Raw genomic sequence first — 19,443 nt, forward strand, 5'->3', positions numbered from 1 at the left:
TGTTTGTGTTACCCACTCAAGTTAATTAATGAAAATAATGACAGAGTTACAAAATCAGGGATGATTAAGAACTTGAAGACCATCCGACCCATTCCTGTGCCAAGGAGGATTTGTTCTTAGCAGCACATTAATTCTGTTCTGCAGCAAACCTTCCCAAATCACAGGAGCAGCAAGAGTCCCATCAGAGGTGTTCACACTTTCAGGCTGATTCAGAGGAAGAAGTAAAACCCAGGAAGAGAAATCCCAGCAACTCCCCATCATTATTCTGAGTTAACTGCTCAGAGATTATCTGGAGCAATTACTCTCATCCCTTCCTGCACACACATTCCAAATACCTGTAATCCTCACTCTGTCAGTGCTAAAGCAATCCATCCCCTTCAGGTAAGATCTAATGGTAAAATCACATTCCGCTGGGTTTATATCCCACACTATTACAGTCTCCATTATTAAATACTGCTTATTAGTTTGTACTTACAAAGTCAGGGAGGTGTGATTTTATTGCTTGCAAATCATCCTTACGTGAGTCTTATGCTGTACTTACACTTCACTCTGCTCTTCCAGATAAGCTTTTTGCTTTCTGCATATTTAAACAGTAACTCTAATTATCCCTACTTGATTGCCCTCCTCTTGCAAAGCCTTTCCACAGGATCATCTGCAATGAATTCTTCATCCTATTTAGATTTTAAGAAGCCTAAGACACATTATATTATTTAATTTTAATAAGAGCATAGATATGTTTCTTTAAAAAAAAAATATGCGTAATGGGTTTCTTCCTCAGATATATTTTTATCAAAATCACAGCAAGAATGGCAGAATAATGATTCATATTACACTGTGCATAGTAACATGACAAAACAGTGCCTAGCAATAAAGTCAATTAAAAATTAAAAAACAAAAATCAACCAACCAACAAGAGACTGACATGGCATCACATTGGCAAAGAAAAGTTCACCTAATTTTCTCATAATATTGCTTCTTTTCCAAACAATGCTTAGAAGAGTTTTCTAGATTTATTTTAAATCACAGTTATGAAAACACTTTATACTTGGAACTCACAGGTACACAAAAGCTACAGGCACCTACACAGGAGCTGAAATTAAAGGTACTTAGTCCCTTAGCTCACATAGTCCAACCAAGGAAATGTAGCCCAAAACATGTCAACAAAATTTGAGTTAAACCTAATACTTTTGACAAGAAATATATCAGTCTTTCTGACTATTTTAAAAGAGATTTGGTTACTGATGATGTTTGGTTTAATTATAGTCTGGTAACCACAATGTGTTAAAGTTGAGCAGCATTTCCCTTTATGAGTTCTGGGTTTAGCTCCTTGTACCTTTACCAGAGCGAAGTGCCAGGGCTGACATCTTGCATGACACACACAGCAGCAATGGCACACAGAGCTCAGCCTCCAGGACCTTGTCCTGCTGCCCCAAGGCATGAGATCATCCCTCCTCCTCCTCCTCCTCCTCCTCCTCAATGACCACAGACAGTGGCTGCCTTCAGCTCACAGCCCTGACCTTGATCCTCCAGCAGGGACTGTCTGTACCTGAAGGTGTCACGAGAAAAGGGAAGTTACTCTGTGACTGCACACACAACTTCTCCTGGACAATGATAAATTCAGCCTCTCTACACATGTGCTTGGCTCTGGAACAGACATTTATTTCTTTTTGTGTGTGAGTATTCCATGCAGGCAGCAGCCCAGGTGTACAACAACCACACAGCAGCGCCTTCCAGAATTCAGCTCCAAAGCTGCATTCCCTCAGCACCTACTCCTGCAATATGGGATTTGAGTCTTGCAGCAGGGACTCCCCTTTAAACATGACTTGGGAAAAACAGGATAGGGAAGGAAAGCAGGATGTCCAGTTCTAGCTGTGACTTTCAGGTCTGCGTTAAAGGGGTGTCAGAAAGAGCTTGGAAAGACAAAACACAGTCCTGAGCTGGGAATGCTCAGAGCATTCACTACTTCATTAAATACTAAATTATTGAGCACTATTTTATTAAATAAAACCAACCACCCACAGAGACTTTATGGTGCATCTTTAAACCAAAGACTTCCTTTGGGAAATAATCCTAATTCCATGCAGAGAGACATCCATACAGGATCCCCACTGTGATGTAACCTCTGTGATGACCACCTCACACCCTAACAAGACAAAAGCCCAGCTGATCAGGTTAGAGACCCTGCAAAAGGAATCACTTCCAGGAAAAGGAACCACCAAACCACTGCCAGGCTAACATATCAGGGAAAAGGAAAAAAAAGGGTTTCATTATTCAGATGGAGAACTCTTAAGCAGTTAAATGAGTACAAGGATCTGCATGAGTGGTAACACATCAGAAAATAATGGCAAATGTGACATTCAACAAGAAAAAAAGTCTTTCTCTCATCTCCTCTGGTCCTTCCCATGAATTACATCCCACTGGAGAGGTGACAGCACCTCTGGAAAACAACAAATACCAGGCTCAGCCCTGAGCCAGCTGATTTCAGGTGCATTCCCCATAAGGAGGCCCAGCTCAAGGGCTTGTGCTGTCCAAGATGATGACAGAGAGGTTGAAGATAAAGTTACACTGATAACTGATGTTGAACACCTCAAGGCAAATACTTCATATTGTAATAGCCATTAAAATATTGGTTTTTTTCACCAAACAGGCATTCTTATCAGGACTGAAGTCAGGAAGGACAACCAGGTTATCAGCAATCACAGGTGAGGAAGCTCAGCCTTCAACAGCACAGTAACCTTCCAGCAGTCTATTCAAGAAAATTCAGAATATTATTGGAAGAATAATTCTGCCTGAAGCTGAGTAAATAAGTCCCAGATTTTTTTATATGAAGTAATTTGATTCTATTTTTAGCCATTAAAGAACATTTGGATTAACAGATTGAAAAAAACTCATTCACAGCTTTAAATATACAATATATATGACTGTTACAAACTCTCTCCTCTGCTGCCCATAAAACTAACAAAATCAAGGCAGAAATTACATTTACATAGTCCTGAAAATATTTTAAAATCATCATTAACATGTGTGTGATTTCATTTTATTTTACTTATGGGCCCAAAGTTGTATCCTGAATGCCATTTCTATAGAAATTGAGTGCCAAATATTACCAAGTTGCAATTTTATTGTCTATGTAAAAATACCCTGGCAGCATTCAGGCAAATTAAATTTAAAATTAAACTTCAAGCCTTTGCATGCCACCATAATATTTCAGGCAACAATTTCAAGAAAGGGAAAGCAGAAAACAGACTGTGCATATACTATAGTTCTAAATAGATTTCTCATGTCAAATGGCACAGTTTTTCCTTTTTTTCCATTAGAGTTATTTCAAATCTTCTGCTGAATACATTTACATGCCTAATGAAACCTCCTCAGTGATTTTTCTTGAATTACTCCATAAGCTTTAACACTGCATACAGTAATAGTGTACACATACATACAAATGCACACACAAATGCATGCACTCATGCACACAATATTCATGCAAAAAAAAATTAATGGAATTTTTTGACTGGATGCTACCCCCTGTAAATATGTTAAATGTGAACAGTGCTCATGGCTGGGCTCATTAACTAAAAATGCTGCTGTTGTCTGCACAATTCATGTTGCTCATGTGAGAAGGGATGACATGTAAAATGCTAATTTACAGACTCAGTTCTTTTCAATTTACCATCAGGGCTCTCTCTCCATGAGGAAAATCAGGGGTCACTCACAATTCTCAGGGAATAACTTGGGCTAAGACCTCACTCAGCACCTGGAGATCAAACTCTGCAGGGAGTCTTCTCCAAGAAAAAGTGGAGAGAAAAGAAAAAAGGAATGTTCTGAATGAGCTCCAAACACATTTTCTGACATGTTCTCGTGGAAAAATAATATCCCAAAAGCCGCAGTTCACTGACTGGCAAACATCCCATCTTCCAAGGGAAGAGTCCTTACATTTTAGATTAGCAGCTGATGTTGTAGATGACTCTTCTCACCACTTCAGCCGTTCATCACCTATTTCTCCTCCAGTCTTTTTCCTAAACTCCCTGGCTCTTGAGCACCTGCAGTCAGCTCACATCCCATCTGGAAGTCACTCTGAACACACAGAACCAAGCATGGTATGACCCTTTATCCATTAAGTTTGGACCCCATGTCCCCATTATAGGTCGATGCAGCATTTGATGAACAGATACAATGAAGAGATGACCTTCAAAATCCCATTATTTCCCCAACCCAGAACAGCAGCAGTGCCACCATTCCCTGAAACATTCCAGGATTTCACTCCACCACAGCTGTACCAGCTGCCTCTTCTACAAATCCTCTGTCACCCAACTACTCCAGAGTCCACAAATGCTAACTTGCTGCTTAACAATTAACAAATACTCAAATAATTTATGTATTTACAATTCCTGAGCAGCTTCATCAGTAGTTTTGTCTCCCTTTCCTGGATGCTCCCTTGTGCTGTATTTAACTTCCACAGGGTCTCACCACCTCCCTGGCCCTTGGTGTGCAATCTATTTTGGTTTCAAAGACCTCTTCTCTACAGGGCAAGTTTCCAGCAGGACTTCAACGCCTTTAAATTCTTTCCTGTAACCTCTGTGTTAGTTTATCAGAGCAGTCATTAAGGCTGAGCACTCTGAGGCTGATGGGTTTATCTAGGCTAGCCCAACTCCAGCTAATTGCATTCAATTTGACATTCTCCAAGCACTGACAGTCCTCATTCAAGCCGAGTGTGAAAGTTTTTAAATTAGCTTTCACAGTTTGATTCACAGACAGCAAATGCAAAATGGCACAGGATTAATTTTTTTTTTCCTCCAACAACACAGTGTAACAAAATAGCCCAAAGGCTATTTTACTTCATTTGCTTTAACTATTAGGGAAGATTCACAGCACAATGTTCCAACGGAGACAAAAGCTCCAGAGGACTTTCAAAGCTCAGTATTGCCCCCATTAATTAAAGTACCATACGTTTGTACAGCCTTTCCACTTTGTCACTGGATGTTAAAATGAAGTCTAGGCCATTTCAGACAAGCCACAGCCATTACTGCTTAAAACATGAACAAACCAATACATTCTTTTCAATTTTATTACAGATCACATTTTTAATACCTAATAAAGTATGGCACTGGACTTAAAATGGGCTATAGGGAAACCCATATTTTCTTGGGGAAGTAAAATCCTGACTTCCCATGTAATCTGACAATGTGCCTTTTGATCAGTCTGCCTTCATTTGGCAGACACAAGTTAAAAAGAAAACCAGAATATTGAATTACCTGTTGCAAAAGTGATTTGGTCACTCCCACCAAAGAGTGGCAGAGCAGGATGGAAATTCAGCTTTCTTGGCACTCTTTATTATTGGGTGTGTTTGAGCAGCTCCATCAACAAACTGAAAGATTCATTATAGGCAAACCATCATAAAATACTCTAGACTCAGTATTTAGGAGAAAAATATTTCTCCAATCTCAGAGGAAAACTAAAATCTCCACTAACAGTTTTGTTTATCTTGCCAAAGTACATATCACAGTATTTTACATAAGGTCCAAAACTGTTAAACAACTCTTAATTCAAAATAGTTCTAATACTCTAATAACTAATAATTCCAATATAATCCAATAACTGTACCAACTGCAACTCACATTACAGATGGGGAACTACCTTAAGATATGGAAATTATGTATAGTGAAATTTAAAAGCAAACATTTGCATGCACAGATAGATTCCAGCCTCATCTTCCACATTCCAGGTATTTACAGCCAAGGATACATAGGTCACATCTGACAAACTGTAAAGTCAAAGGCCCATCTGTAAATGCCAAAATGTTACTCACTGTGGTGGATGGAATTTAGGTACCTCTTGCCAGGATTCAGAGTAGCAATCACAAATATCAACCCAGTTTTATGAGTATTTTCTATTAAGAAGTTACTTACTTGCATTATAGTGATTGTATACATAGTAAATAGTATATTTATGATATTTATTATTAATATAATATAGTAAATATTGTATTTCTTATTTCCTTCTAAGTAAATAAGAAGCCTTTTTTTTCATAAGCAAAGGGTATGAGAAAATGTAAAAATGTAACAAAACAATCCACTCTGTCTGTTTAGGGAAATTTACACCCAGACCTAGGAAACAGGAATTCTGTTGTGTGAACAGAACGAAGTCAGAGCCCAAAGCAGGCAGGGCAGGCTGTGAGAAGGGAGCCCTGACAGGGCAGGGCAGGCTTGGACAGAGGCCTGGGAAGCAGAGCTGGCACAGTTGGCACCCGAGCACCACTCCTGCTGCCTGCATTAAAGGGCATCTGGGTACAGCTACAAAGGGCAGAAATGCAGCTCTCCATGGTAATAGACAGCAATTTGGATATGCCTCTACAGTCATTTCATGAAACCTTTTCTGATGTAATGAAATGAAAAGTGAAATTCACTGAATTAAACAGATGAGAAAATCTAAGTTAACACTGACAAAATACAGAACTGAAAAATATAATATTTTCAAAAACAAAATATTTTTCTCATGCCTTTAGACCATTAGATCTTGTGTATAACTACAGACAATATAAATCCTTCCATGATAACAAAGCTTTACACCCTTTAAAATAAAACACAGCCCATCATAAATGGAACTTCTTCGATGGCAAGTACAACTCAAATGCTCCCTGAATGAACCTCCAAAACTTATCAAGCTTCATCAACTCAGAGGGCAAATAACCACAGGTTACTGGAGAGCTAAACTTGTCAGAAACTGCCTAAAAAGAGACAATCCAATTGTCACTGGAAGCAATTAATACATTCCTCAGGTCACTTCATGCCAGGTGCTAACAGATCTCAGAACACACTGGCACGACACTCCAATGTTTGCCAATATTTGTGCTTCAGAAACTTTGAATTCTACCCAACTGTAAAAATGCCACAGTACAACTGATCTGTGCTGATCATGAAACTCTCACAGAGTATTCTCATTTCAAAAACAAAGTAAGATTGGGGGAAATTCTGGTTTTGGTAGAAGTGAATTTTCAACGGATTACTGGCAATTCCAGAGCAGGGACAGAGCATTCACAAGCATCTGCTAAATAAAGTTTTTCCCTCCAGCACAGACACTGGCATTAGCTGGAGGCAAAGACATTAAATTTCAGCATGATCTTGGCTATTCTTTGAAGATTTTAGTGGATAAAAACAATTCCTGATAATAAAGACAAAGGGCCAAAGCAACTTGTATGAAAGCTATTATGAAGTGCACTAAAGGCAGCAAGCACAATATACTGTACATTTCCTGATACACCTCATCTGTTTTGACAGTTTTATACTTATTATACTAATTTTATATTTGGATCCTTAAGCTCTTCAGACATTTTGGTTTTTCTTTCCTCTGGGCACAGTAAGACAGGGACCTGATAGGGACCAGCAGAGACCTTGTTCTGACAAGTATTTCTGCAGAAAAAAAATGGGAACATGCATTCAGATCTATCTTCAGACAGCCAAAATGGCTTCTAGAATTTTTATTTTATATTAAGTTAACTTAAATTGCAATCCACAGATATAATACTGCCTTGAGTTCCACAACTACCCTCCCAAATAATCATAATAATTATAATTTCCCTCAAATAATAAGGGAAAAATCTAGAACCATCAAGTGTGTTTAACAGACAAAAGGAAACACTGTTGAAGATGAGGAAGATCAGATATGAGGAGATGCTATAGACCAGCTGTTCCCAGAGTGCCTGAAATTAACAGCTGGCAGACAATTGTTGGGGTTTCCCACACAACATGTCAAAAACATTCCCATGTACAAGCTTATAGTGCTAATGACAAGCAAAACATCTCCATTTAAAGGCATTTTGTTTGTTTCAAAATAACATGACACTGATACTTAGGATTTTTTTTCCCCTGCTGAACTCCTGCTCTGAACAAAGTACAGCCCACATCCCTTCTGAGGCTGCTTTTCTCCATTTCCAACGGGAAAGCTCAGTTTTGGCCTCACTGGGACACAGCTCCTTGAAATAATGGAGTTTACTGCTAGGGATGGGCAGTAATTTATCTTCTTGCATTTGGCAGGAGCAGATTTCACTAAAGGCTATCAGAGGCTGGTTTTAGCCTGAAATTGCCTAAAAATGCTTAACTAAATCAGTTTATTAACAAACAATATGCTTTACATTTAACTGTCCCAGTGACAAATAAAGTCATTGCTCAAGTGGCAAACCCTCAAAATGAACAAACATGCTGAGTTTCAGAAATGTTTGGGTTTTTTTCAAGGTAGTATCAAGCTACTTCTGTTTTCTCTCTAAGTTCAGTACCTTTTTATTTTGATGGCTCTGAAAGAATCACCAGGCAGAAACCCTTCAGCTCTGCTTTGAGTTATTTCTACTTCCAAGACAACCAGCACGAAACAGTAGCACAAATCCAAGAAGTGCAATTTCCATAGGATGTCACACTTGCATGAGTAGCTGTTAATGCCAGCTGCAGCAGCCAGAATATGAATTTTCCCACTGCTAAAATTTTAGAAAGCAAAACATAAAAGTGAAGGCAGCTTTATCATTACCTGCCTGTTCTCATTTCAGAAAGCTGGTTCCCCTTACCTTCTTTAAGTATCTACTAACAATTTTTTTCATTGCAGTTCATCTTGAAAATTAATCATCATAAATTTAAAACCGTTTTCTTGCACATCTGTCAGGTTGGGAGTGCTATTTCATTTATTACAAGACCACATGACGCATCAGAGCTCAGTATTTGAACATGACATATTTTCACTTTGTTGTGATACCACATTCGAAAATTGTTCCTATCAATCTTTCACTGGAGCCAAAACTTAACTGTCTTGTTCACTGAAACATTAAATGCCAAGTCACACAGATGAATAAAAGCATTTGCAAGATGCAAACATTTGCAAAAGTTTCCTGTTGAAGGGGTTTGGAGAAGAGAATCCACCAAAGTGAGCGGAGCCTAGTCAGTATCAAAATAATGATCATTTATAATCAGCTTGGCCATCAGATCTCACTGAAACTTAAATGATTTCATTAACAGGCTGAACTTTAAGTAGAATTTTGGAAGTGTTTACAGCCCTGATTTCCAAACCGTTGTGCACCTGCCAGACTCAGCTCATGCACTGCTCCACACCCGAGGAGCCAAACCCCAAACAAACAGGCCAGGTACTTACAGTCCCCATAATGCATCATTTTCCCTCTAAACAGTGGCAGCAAACAGGCACCTCCAACACTGCACTACTTCCTTCTCTCATTCATGCCGATGTCACACCCAGGTTCTTTGATTCTGAAAGAGAAGCATTTCCCAGGTTCTGAGGACAGAGGTACCCTGGCCAATCCATCACGCTTTGTGTGCTAATGATAGACTCATGCAGACGAGGCAGCAGCAGCAGTCAGAGGCAGCAGGCATGAAAAGGAGTGAATCAACTGTCAGGGGTTGTGATCTGAAGGACTGCAAGGCTGTGATTAGAATTTTCAATCAGGACTTCCACAATCCATCACGCTGCAAGGGAAAGGGAGGGGGACACACGTATTTCTTCATCAGCCCTTCCTGCTATGGGCAAAGCGAGTTCTGAGGCATTAAAAAAAGGGAATCTGAAAGTCTTATGCTCATAAGCAGGTGCTCTTCAGGGAGTGGAGAGTAAAGGATTTTCTGCAACTGCACAGCTACTATTTTTTGTCTGCACGCTCAAGATTATGTGCAGCACAGCCTTTGAGATTATGAGAATAAAACACAGCTCTTCCTCTCTCTCCTCTTACAGGTGCACTCACAGCTACCTGAGCAAAAAGTAACCCTGGAAACCTTTGTGTGTTGTCTTTGGGGATGTGAAAAGGAATAAAAACCTCCAGGAATCCTACATCAGAATTTGCTAACACGCTTGGTGAAACTTTAGAAAACAACAAGGCAGAGCTCTTCCTCTTTACAAGGAAAGGATTCTCATAAGCTGTACAAAATCACCTGCAGCACTTGCCAGGAGGCATTCAGTCACATCCTCCAAATGTAAAAGAGACCAGCAAATTTACTGAGTGAACAAGATCACAGTACCAACCATGTGGGCTAACGTTGTTTTCCTTGTGGTATTTGTTTGCCTTGGTTAAAAAGAAAACCAGAATATTGAATTACCTGTTGCAAAAGCCATTTCTGTGAAATGGCTTTCAATATTTAGGTTATTTCGCTGCTGCCTCTGACTCAGTGAAAAATTCAATTCCACAACTCAACAGGACCTGGAGCTGGGCTAGTCCTGCAGCCTCCCTTCTGAAACCATGGGAAACTCAAAAAAGCTCTGCAAGTATCTTGCTACTTCTTTCCTCTCCTTCCTCACCCACGAAATGCAGCCATTCTGTCTTTCTCCAGACAAGAATTTTGCAAAACTCATTCCCAAAGGGCATTTGCTGCCTCAGAGAACCTGCCCCTAAAAAAATGCCAGCCCATCAATCAGGAACTGGGTGTTGGAGGCTCAAAGGAAGTGTCCCAAGGTCTGTACTGATGTCACTACAGTTTTTGACTCAAAATCTAGATCCAAGTGACAAGCCAGGCAGACTAGACATTTATTGAAATATATGAATGAAGCATTATTTTAAAAGGCAATTTTCATGTTAAACGATGAATAATGAGCAGTAAAGGCAGATCTTATTTACATAATTAATGTTTCAGTTATTGATATTCCTTCAGAGGGTCACTAGACATTTTTCTCCAAGTTAATTAATTAATAAAGCAACTCCTTTTATGTAGGTAATTGCAATCACTTCAATACTCAAAGGCATGTAAAATATCTGGCTTTTTTTCTTTAATGTTGCAACCTGAGTGACACAATGATCATTTGCATAAATATAAACACTGAATGGGTCCATTTAACTCCTGACTAGAAATAAAACCTTTGAAACTAATAGGAAAGAAATACATTAATTAGGCACAAACAAGGCAATCTGTGCAAGACTACCTTTTGTCCTTGCATCGCATCATATTTTCCCTAACAGAAATCTCAGCTCCAAGACATTGAACTGCTCATGGTGCAAACCTGTCCTCACTTTTAGCTGAAGACTGCTCTGAGGAGACAGAATAATTTGGGAAAGAACAGACTTTATGGAGAAACAAAGAGAAACTAGAAAGCTTTAAATGTTCAACATTGCACAGGCAACAGAAATTAAGAAATGCATTACCAAATCCTGCAAACAGGAGCCTGATGCTGCAAAAAATCTGTTACAGAAAGTCTTAAGTGCCCATGTAAGTCCCACTCTAGTCAGGTGAGAGCATTACTTTGCTCAGTAGCCAAAGTTTATTTGCTCTTACTTTATTTGCTCTTATCTTGCATCAGATCAGGCCTCAAAGGATCAGTGGATGCATTGCTTGAGGAAGGAGGGACAGCTGGGAGGTTGCAATTTTATCCCACATAATATTCTTAAATCACTAATAACTTGTACTCATCCCATTTCTATCTGTATCACCACACACTGCTGCCAAAAAAGCATTTTCAGGGGCAGATCCAAGTGCCCTCCCAAACCTGGGCTACACAGATTCCTCCAAAGCCAATTATTTGCTGTTAAAATTTCATCTTGAATAATTGTGTGATTTGATGAATGAGAGAAAAGAGTAAAAAATGTTGATATTTGATCAGTGACACCACTGACTAGCTCATAACCAGAGTCACATCATTCTGCTATTTCCTAATCAGAAAACTGCAAGTGTCTCCACTATCAAGCATTCTGAAACATAATTTGGGATTTTTTTTCCTGTTTGATACAGTGCCTAACACCATGGGGGAAAATGAAGGCAAGGAGGGCTCCAATCCACCTCCACAGTTCTGGGGAATGGGATAGCAATAGAGATAATAAATGTTATTATTTGTATTATCCACTCATCTGCACCATATCAGCTGCTAAAACCTTGCAAATATTCCTGACACCATCAAGAGCCATTTCAACCTGATTTCAGACTGTAAATCTCATATCTGATCTCCATCCAAGAGATTATAACAAAATGTGAAATAACCTAAATATTGAAAGCCATTTCACAGAAAGTGGAAATGGATACTGTAGGGAAAAACACATTCCAGGCTTGCAAATTCCCTCTTTCATGAAATCCTTCTCCATATCCTTCCAGGGAACTATTTGATATCTCTCTCTCTCAGTGTTTTTAACCACTGCAGATCTGTTCAGAGCCAGTGGCTGGTTGTGCTTTCAACTGGTGGCTCCCATTCCAACCAGGCAGCACTGAGCAGGTTATGAATAAACCACTCAGGTTTTCTTTTCTGTGTTTCTCAGTAATTACTCACAGCCACTGAGCACAACAGAGTTCTGCTCCTTCAGGGCTCCGCTTCCAAGGGATCGATGTGCTGCAAACAGAGGCACTACAGGGCTTAATAGCAAGTTTTAAGTGCTCCTCACAAGGCAAGAGTCTCCTGGACAGCCTTCCTGCAGGTACCCAGGAGCTAAAGAGCTGCTCTTAGTGCAAATTGGTGCCTTTTGGCCAAAATCACACTGTCCTAAACACAAAGAAGCGACAACGGACACATCCAAGACAAGATAGAAATGAAATTCCAGATTAACAAAACTCCATTAAATCAACTTAGCAATTCCATCTCCACGGATAACAATTTGGCTTGCAGTGGTGGGCTAAATAATGCAGTTGAACACATTAAGAATAGATCTGTATTCAGGCTGAATGGACTGTTAGCTCAGGAATAAAAGACAGGAGGGAAAAGAAATGCTGAAGTAGCTATATTCTGCCCACAGCACATTTTTTCTTCTCCTTCATCTTCCAAAACTATCATGCTCATACATCTATCAACATATCATACACTCTCCCTGTGAAAGAGACAAAATAGGCCTCAAATTCTGCGTCTTAATGGGCACCATCAAAAGAAATATCAATTCATCTGGATGCATAAACCATCCGGAAATCAGTGTAATCAAAAAGTGGGGCTTCTTCTTTGCCATCCAGTCTCTGCAATAGCAAGGGCTGCTTTTATATTTGATTATTTTATCCTGCAGCTACCTTCACTTCCCCTGAGTGCATTTAGCAGCAAACCCAGAGATTCCTCCTCTGACCAAGAGGCAAGTCCCCCTCTCTCTCCCTGCAGTCAGAGTTTCAGTTTTTCATGAGACAGTAAAAACTTCCTCTATTGTCAGCACTAAAAGCTTCTCCTAAAGTAGTTCTTTCTCTGTGTAGCCACATTTTTTCATCAAATTTTAGTGCATGCATTTTATGAAAGTGTCTGACAACCTCAGGATTTAGGTTAGAAAAAGAAGATGAAATGTAGGCTAGGCTACAGGGGGCTTTCTAGGGAATACCCCACAAAATCAGTCTCCTGAGAGCTAAGGTATCTTCCTTGCTACAAAAGCAGGAATTGTTGAGAACAGATTTTCAGCGGGCTCTGGAGGTTTAAAATCTTAGAAAGACCTAATTTCTTTCAAAACTATCTGCTGGTTTTCTCTGGATTTTATATCTGTATGAGTTCAGATGGAATAGAGAAGGAATTATACAGCATTAGCAAAAAACTTAAGTTGAATTTTCTATCTCCTGTAAACATCATCTAATGCTGTCAGGCCTGCTATAGAATATTTATTGTTTTGACTATCTAAAAAGAATTATTTTTTCCAGATTAAAACCAGCACTTCAAGGAGGACATAAAATTACATTATTTCTATTGCCTCAAAGTAGGCAATGAAAACTTTAATGTATCTGTTCCTATCTCAGGCATACCTATGAACATTTTTAAAGCACAGATATAATATTCCACCAATGTTTTTACTACTATTTTTGCTCAAGTTAAGTTATATTTTTAACTCCAAAAGGGATCCATTTGCACAGATTTCTACATCACCTGCCCTGTTCTAATTCTTTGGGTCCACTTTAAACATTCTGCAATGCCAGAATCCTGAACACAGTTACTTCACAAATATGAATAGCAACTTGAAAATAAAGAATTCCTAACACCCTGCCTTTTAATGCTTCATATCCCTTCTTTTGTGAGGAAAACCCTGTAAGTGAAAGGATTCCTTTGTGCTGCCTTTTCAGGGCATGCTGAGCATCACACACTTCCCAAAGCCTGCGTGCAGTGAGGGTGACAAGACACACTCCAGGTTTTTATTTTTTTTCCTTTCTCAAGATTTCAGTGTTTATGTGTGACCTCCAGTGTTTAACTGATGACTATTCAGCACATCACTTACAAAAAACAGCCATTCTCATTTCCTTTACACTCCTCCTCGCAGAAATAAATCAGCATCCTGAGTGATGGGAACACTTAGCTGCCAGTCACTCTGCTTTGTACCCTCGCTGCTCCCACCAGCCTGGGAGAGATGCAGAGATGCAGGGAAGTGATTAAATTGTAACACGGAGCCCCGAGAGCAATAACTAAGTGAGCAGTTATAAACAAATAACACAGTTCTTCATAATTCAGTAAAATGCATTATCTGATGCTGTGTGTGGCTCTGCAAGCCAGTCAAAGCAGCAGTGGTTTTTTGCTAATGCAATAATGTTACTGCTTAATGGTGGAAAGCACAGGAGAGCAATACATGGCCTACAAATAAGAGTAAAATGTGCAAGCTTAACAATACAAGTTTATCTTCCTTATGAATTACCTAGGCAGTGCTTTTATCATATGAGATCCATTGTTTCCTGATCTGCAAATTACTTCCTGAATCTATTAACTGTAAAGGCAGAAATGTATTTTTCGGTCTTGCCCTCAGAAAAAAAAAAGAAAATCACAATAAATCAGTGTAAGCAGGTGAGACTGAACTGGTAACAAGTCCAAGGTATTTCAAGTGTGCAATCCCTGGCTCCCCAGAACACTGAAGGATTTTTTTTAAGGTGGGAGCACAGAGATGAAAGGATTTAAGAGTAAATTATCCAATGATAGTACAATTCTGGAGCATTACCATGCGTGTGAAGGATTATTAAAGATCAGGTAGGATTTTTCCAGCCTAACTTCAGTCACCTCCAGGGAAACGAATTCTGCAACGCTCCACAGGAAATAAAGAACAACCTGAGTATATTAAAAGACTCATGGATATAATTCCATGAACTACAAGCTTTCTTTGTAACTCAAGTACCTCGAAGTGCTCAACACTTTTATCACAGTCCTTGAGTTTTATGTGTCTTTGAAGGATGACATTTCCACTCCCTCAATTGGCATCTGCATATCTTGAATTCTCTAATAAAGGCCCAAAAACAGTAATATTGTATTTACACATCTTCCACCCCCTAAATTCCAAAACCTCAAACTCATTTACCTAGAGAAAATCCTCCAGACATGTACAGCCATTAAGCACACCATGATTATCATGAGGAAGATCAGAAGCCAAACACCAGTGCAGTTTCAGTTCTTCTCTCCCCCATTAACAAGAGTCAAGAGAACTCTTGGTATCAGTGACCCTCATGCTCTGTCTCACAGGAGACATCAGATAAAGCACATTTTATATTGGCTGAACCAACAGTTCCAGAGTACCTCAGTGAGAACATAATCTGCACAAAATCCACTCTTCGAGTTACCCTTACATCTTTGATCTCAAGGTCTAAAATTTCACCAAAATTTTGAGCAGTTTATTTATGATGTAGCTATCAACAGTAAGATTGCTAAATAACTCCCTTCAAATAAATTACTTATTTACACTTTCTCTACTCAAAGCCAGGGTAGGAAGCACCACCTGTGGATAAGGTTGGCTGACACTTCTCACTGCCTTTAATCACTTTAAAGCTTTGCCAGATTTTTAAATGTTCAGGCTACAATTCTACATGTCTACATGCTTTGGGGTGATTTTCAGGATATGAGGGATGAATAGGTTGAATCGCTTCCAAAATTTAGCCTGTAGGGAAATACTGTGTTTTGGCCACATTAAATAATCATTACAAACTTATATCTGAAAAGTTTGCTGAGTTTTGAAACTGGGAGTAGGATTCTGTCTTCATATCACAGATCTGGTTTTCTTGCTAATACTAAAAAAAAAAAAAAAACAACAACAACAACCCCCCCCCCAAAAAAAACCCCAAACCAAAAAAGAAGCCAACAAACAGACAAAAAAAAAGCCACAAACCAAAAATCCCAAGTCCAAAACTACTTAAAATTAAAAAATGAGATTTTACATTTGTCCAGGATGAGCCCTTTATACAAAATTCCCTCTATGCTATCACCCCTCCTGCAGCCTCCAGAAGGAACTAAAATGTGCATTCACATTCCTGTAAACACTGTCCTGGAAAATGGACTATTTCTTTAATTACTGCTTTGAACTGAAATTACACAGAGCAGTGGAAGTGACAGCAAGAGGTTCATCTTTCCATCAAGGCACCCAGCAAGCTGCTGAGTCTGAATGCATAAAACAGACGAGTCAGAGCAGAGAAAAAAGGGATTGACTCTGACATGAAGCCTTGTATCACAAGAAGCAGAAGAGAGGAATTTGTGAGAGCTGTTTAATAATGGAGGACTTGGGAGGTTCAGTCTGGGAGTCAAGATGTGAAAACAGCTTTGTGGGAGGGGGAGCCTCAGGGTGGATGGAGACAATCATTTATGAGAGAGGAGCTGCAGCCAGATCTGGAGCCATGAGGAAAGGAGAGGGATCAGCAAACTGGGATTAAGAACTCACACAAAGAGCTGGCACCTCATCTGCCTCTGTTTAAGGTCATAAAAAGCACAGAAGCTGCTGTCACAGCTATTCAATTAAACAAAATAGTGTAGGTCCACCAAAGAAAACCTGGTCTTGATGACACACCTGGATCTCAACACACCAGGACTTGATGTTCCTCCCCACAAAAGGAGTTGTGTCTTCCTTACTATATTAAAAGCAAGATCATCCTACCATTACTGCTGTACTTCTTGTTGAATATCATTCTCTGAATTATTCCAAATACTTAATTTCATTAGATGGATTTTCTAAGAAGACATAAATTAGGGCAATATGGTTCATAATATTTTCACTTCCTTTCCCTGTAACCCATTTCACTAGTTTTACACTTCATCAATTTAAGCATTATGGTTAATAGGTAACATTTAATTCTGTCAAAGGAGGAAAAAAATCCAAGTGTCTCATTAGGAGGCTCTGATGGCCATTTCAGAAAGTAATGCTACATTTTCTACCTAAGTCCAACAGAGATGAAGACACTGAAGTTGGAAGCACATGCAGATCTTACAGATTTCTGTGCAGGGCAAAAGCTTTTTTACTGCTCACTTGGGCACGAGGAAAAGTGGATCCCTGGGGGACAGAATTCCTGTGAGATTTACAGCTACACAACAGCACTGAAAAGCACTAAACCAGAGCTCAAAAACATCTGGTTTACCACAGCTAAAAACTAAAGGCAAGCAACGTTTTATTTATGTTAAGCACAACACCTTCCTACATGCCTATCAACAGTAATATATGAACAGTATCTAATGGCAGGAACAGCATCTCTGACTAACTCCAGGAAAAATATCAGTAAAGCCATTTTCTACTCAATACTATTCACTGAGATGTGGCAATAATCTTTCAAACATCAACAGGTGCCAGAATATCACACAAGAACAAGAAACAGGTGAAAAAGCTTTCACAAAATATAAAGATTGAATTCTCTACTACACACAGTCTGACTTACAGTCATTGCAAAAATTCACAAGGAGCTGTTTTGAAAATCTTTGTGAACATGTGTGAACTCCACTTCTCCAAAACAAGCAAGACACATTTCTGTCACATGCTAAGAATTCTTCTACAGGTGGTGTTAGTGCCTTAAAAGCCTCAGTGATCAATCAGAATTATCACAGGAGGGGATTCAGAGTCATGTCAGGTTTTTGAATGACAGAAGCACGCCAGGCTTTGTACTACAAAAAGTGTTCAAAAATAGAATACATAACCTAATCATCTACTCACACTCCCGAAGAAGTAGGCCAGCAGATAAAAAAACCTTTCAAAAAACTGACAATTAAAATGTGTCCCACTCCAGTTTATTAACACATCATTAGACTGTTTCACAAGTTGCTGTTAAATATAAAATTATTCAGTGGATAAAAGGGAGGCTGTGAGTAGTAACACATTGTACCTGTAACAGCAGCTGTTTCTCTTCTGCACCCTGACTCTTCCCTGAGCTGCTTTTCCACTGTAATTTTTAAATTTTGGGTACACTCTAACACAGTTCCTAAGGCTACAAGCACAAAATGTAATAGGGCTTTAAAAAGACAACCTTTGGCATGTGAGATTTGAGGTGGGAGGGTTGTAACACTCTTTAATAGTGCCAAAACTCAGGATTTCTCTTCCCACACGTGATCCACAGCACAGGTAGGCCGTGGTGCTGTAGGAGTGAGTGCAGAGGAAGCACCAGGGTGATGAGAGGGATGGAGCAGCTCTGCTGGGAGGAAAGGCTGAGACAGCTGGGACTGAGAGGAGAACCTTGCTCCAGAAGTTTCCCTCTCACATTACTGCACAGAGATGCATTTAGAAACTTTACAAGTTATTACCACTACCTCACCAAAAGGTCACGCCAGCATTCTTCATTTAAAGGAAATTTCCTTTAAAAAAGCACTTTGTGAACTCTACTAGAAACTGCAAGGCATTTCAGTCTCCCTTGTCTACTCCTCAACCTTTTATTACAACAATAAATAATATATGCAGTAGATTAATATTTAGAAGAACTTTATTCTCCTACTTGCATCATCCTTATAAATTATTCTCCTATTAATGAGTTATTTGATCTCAACATATTAGCACAAAAATTACATTGTTCTCTGTACTAATCTGTAACCTATGTGCTCGCCTTCTGCTAAAAGCTTCTGTTCAAAGTGCTATTATTAATTGTCAAGCATTGGAACTGTTCCTCCAGACATTATCCCCTTTACTTTCAAGACAGGCAGACAAGATTTTCTCCACTTTCTGCAAGTAAAGTACAAGCTAAAGTACATCTGAATACACAATTCATTCTGTTTAGCACTGTGCTCTCCCTAATGTACCCAGTGTGGCCAACTCCTTACAGGAAGCAATTGCTGGAACAATTAGGACTCAGCAAGATTAATACACAAGATGTTGTCATGTCTGCATTCTATCTCATGCAGTGATAGTGGAATGATAAAGATGCAGCCCAACAGAAGTGTGCCAGCAGTGACCAAACCTCTTCAACAATCTGCTGGAATTCTAGGCTGAACTTTTTCATGCAGTATTAATGTCAGAACTACAGAGCTATCATGTACTTTTATATAGATAGATAGATAGATAGATACACTTCTATTCCTGCTTATAACTGCTTATAACTTCTAATCCTGCTTATTCCTGATGATAACTTTGTCTTAAGTTGAAAATTTTCACCTAAGACCTGCAATGTTCATGCCCCAAGTGGGAAGGAATCTTCCAAGACATCCTTGTTTCAGTTCTTTTGTTTTTTTCCAGTGTTGTCTGAATACACAGCACTGAACCTACACTGATCTCCAGAATGTGGAGGTTTTTTGGAGCAGAAACCAGACAAAAATCAACACCATTCCTGGTGGTTTCTGGATGCCTGTTTCTTATAACAAATCAAACCTTTGACTGTCTTGGAA

The 19,443-nt window shown here is 39.2% G+C and overlaps 1 protein-coding gene across 12 annotated transcripts in view; it reads right to left on the reverse strand.

Annotated features, from left to right (window-relative positions):
• DAB1 (DAB adaptor protein 1) overlaps nucleotides 1-19,443 on the reverse strand; it is a 213,139-nt gene that overhangs the window by 114,324 nt on the left and 79,372 nt on the right. For 4 of the 12 annotated variants that reach the window (XM_064719418.1, XM_064719420.1, XM_064719417.1 and 1 more), the window contains one exon: nucleotides 9,127-9,239. The exons of the other annotated variants lie outside the window; for them this stretch is intronic. The gene's annotated coding sequence lies outside the window, so the exon portion shown is untranslated. The remainder of the gene's footprint in view (nucleotides 1-9,126; nucleotides 9,240-19,443) is intronic. 12 annotated transcript variants of the gene reach the window in all.

The sequence above is a fragment of the Zonotrichia leucophrys genome, chromosome 8, assembly GCF_028769735.1.
Source record: "Zonotrichia leucophrys gambelii isolate GWCS_2022_RI chromosome 8, RI_Zleu_2.0, whole genome shotgun sequence".
Taxonomy (NCBI): domain Eukaryota; kingdom Metazoa; phylum Chordata; class Aves; order Passeriformes; family Passerellidae; genus Zonotrichia; species Zonotrichia leucophrys.